Genomic DNA, 3,219 nt, shown 5'->3' with positions numbered 1-3,219 from the left:
GGATGGCAGAGAGCTTATGCACCAAAACGTCGATGTCCCTAAACAGACCTACGGAGGGGTTGGTCGGAGGGCGTGAAAATCGATCCATACGCCATTAATATGTATGAGATCTTTGCTACGTGAAGCCATGGGCTCCGGAGAAACTTCGTGAAACCGCAAAGTACTCCCAGGAACCACGGTAATTGGTTAGGTTACAGGATTCGTGCTCTGGCTTTGACAACCTATCGAAGCTTGATCCTACCCACATCCCACGTGCTTTATCAAGCAGCCGATAATTCTTTAGCAGAATATTCCATTGCCATTGACCAAACGTAAACTCCGCGTGAGACGATCTCGTTAAAGAAATTGAAAATTCTGCACCTGCCGACCCTGTAGTCGTCCTACGTCGATACCGACAGCCTAAGACCTAGTAAAAAATGTATATATTAAATTCCCATTAAATAGACACACTTCGCTGAGTACTGCCCTTAACAATAAATTCGAAATTTGAAATTAGGCCGTTTGCGAGTACATCGTTTTCCAGTGACTAAATTGGTGGCGCATCCCCTGCCGAACGTCGGGGTAAAAGGTACGCGAGAACATAGTACACAGCCAGCTCTATCGCCCGATCGCATTAATATGTATAGAAGCTTGCAGCACTCGCCAGAACAAAGTCCTCCATTTTCCAGGACGTACGTATCCACATGGTACATCCACCGTATACTATATGTAATCCCGTAAATAAAATAAACGTTACGACCCTGCAAAGCCCTTACAGTACACCAAATGGATCGTTTCTCGCTGGACAATCATGCATACGTACGACCATTCCTTACCATTGAGGTTAGGTCACCTAATCCTTCTATAACCGATCTCGCCCCAGTGGATTGTTAGTAAAGGGATGTTCTACCTGCTGAAAGGATTCGCGAAACGATCCGTGATTCTTCCGTGAGCATCGTGTATGGCATTCTCCTACACGATACGCAATTTCGTATGAATACAGTGAGGAGGCGACACGAGCCATAAGAATTACTGGGCCGCCGTTACGACTTGCGAACACTTTACCAACTGAAATGGGGCTGGTCACAGTCGTTTGCACTGTCGTACGTTTATGTCGTCGGATACGGGGCAGTCAGAGCCCCCTTATACGACGCCGATAGTTTCATCGCGAAACTGCGCTACACCGTTCTCGCATCTGTTGCCTCTTCCATTATCGCGCAAACATACAACCGTACAACCTGACTCGTCTTGCGCCGTAAACGGGACAAAACTCTGTCGCTGTTAAATTCCACCAGACCTGAGGCTAACATTTTTTTACATTTCATCCTGCTAGCGTTATATCGACAGTTACTATTTCTCGGGAGAATCCGCGGACATGGGGTATGACTTGTACGAGCGGGAAAAAAACTAGGGGTTGAAAAATGATTTTTAATGAAAAAAAAAAAAAATTGAAATTTTCGTTTAAATAACCCATTAGCAACGCTGTCACGTATCGTCCTCAGGGTGATTCGCAGGGGTTCAGTCGAGGTAGTATGCGTACGTATGTATGTCCGAGGGAGTAAAGAGTGCCGAACCTACCCTTCGCAGGGGGCGCAAACAGGTCCCGGATGTAGGCACGTATGTCCACAACGTATCTTCTCACAGTAAAGTCACCGAACCACTATGGCCACCCTTCCAAGTGGATTGAAGAATTTCTACCCCTTCCCCGGGGTACAGTTGACCCCCAGTGGTGAGACCCCCAGCAAGGGATGTTCGCGATCGCTTCTTTACTCCTGGGAACCAATGAACGTTGGCTTTCTGTATTCACCGTAAAAACGTTCTGAGCTTTCGGCCAATCAGGTGCTCGGACTGTGCTAGATCAACGTACGTTACGCGTGACGTCATCGTGCTCTTCGGCATCCTCTTCCTCTTCTTCTCGTACCTACCCGAAAAATCGGTCGTGGCTTTGAATTTACCACTTTATACGGCCCGGCAGCTGCGCCCGTCAATGTTTTTCGATCGTTGTACGTTGGAGCTTTTCGAGACATTTTAAAGGGACACCGTGCTTCCCGACTCGCCGTTGTCCTCCAGGGATTTAAACGAGAAAAATGTAAATGTCCTCTGCTCTCTAGGTCATGGAAACCGTTGCTGCCGTTCCTAGCTGTTAAAGGGGTTACAACGAGTATCCGGATTTTTTAACGCCAGCTGCACATCATACACGTACATTCCGTAACTATTATCTGTCCGCAATTTGGATTTTAATCAAAAAGCGTCAACGATCTCCTCCATCCTCCGCAAGCGAATTCAACCCCAGATCCCAATCCGTATTCCTCCGAATGGACTTTTTCTTTCCATGCATTCCGTCATCCCAATTTACAAAACCTATCAGCATTCCCCCAACCCTGGTCAATTCGCATCCTACGTCATTTAATATCCAGCCTTCCACCCCCTCTGCACTGCCATAACGTCCCTTTTTTTTCAGCTCCATCAGAAGAAAGAGGAATATGTACCTGTGACTTCATATATATCCGCATTCAACATAAATGCTGTACATATTTATTCCAAGGCGTCGCGATGCCTCCCCCTCCCACGCATTTATTCCCATATCGCCGTACGTGGGCGTCGGAAATCGAATGGTAATCTCACGCCCTAATACTTCATCCCTATGTGTATACAGCATCCAATTCGGCATTGATTATTCGCTAGACACTAAACACACACAGGATGATTGTTAACACAAGACGTAATTGGAAAATACTTGGCAAGTCCCTCGATAGATTCTCATCCCTTATATATGATCTTCTACCACGTTGCACTTTACTACCCGACTCAAATGTATAGAGTAGCCCCCGAGTACGGGGTACTTTGATAAATTCCCCTACCACATGAGCGATATCCGTCAGCCATTACAAAAATTTGTATATCTATCAGAACCACGATATATATAGAGTGTCTCAATATTCATATTATGCATATACCATAATCGTCCCTATTGTAAACTTCAATGGCTAGCATCGCGTTTCACTTAGATTCACCAATCAATATCAACCAGATACTAAAGTCGTAAACTCGCGAAATACCCCTCGCACACGCTGCTCTGCATATAACGTTTTCGACAGCTTCCTAACTATTATGCTGGTTAATTACGTAACACCTGATATTACAGGGTGGTTAGATAACTATAAAAATATCCACCTTTTATTCATGAACGAAAATAATATTAGATTTTAATTTCAACAATATTTTCTTTCAGACCGCCCT

Source organism: Cephus cinctus, unplaced genomic scaffold, assembly GCF_000341935.2.
Source record: "Cephus cinctus unplaced genomic scaffold, Ccin1 Ccin1_scaffold0847, whole genome shotgun sequence".
In the NCBI taxonomy this organism is placed as follows: Eukaryota; Metazoa; Arthropoda; class Insecta; order Hymenoptera; family Cephidae; genus Cephus; species Cephus cinctus.
The sequence above is the reverse complement of the archived record's forward strand: the minus strand, read 5'-3'. Positions refer to the sequence as shown.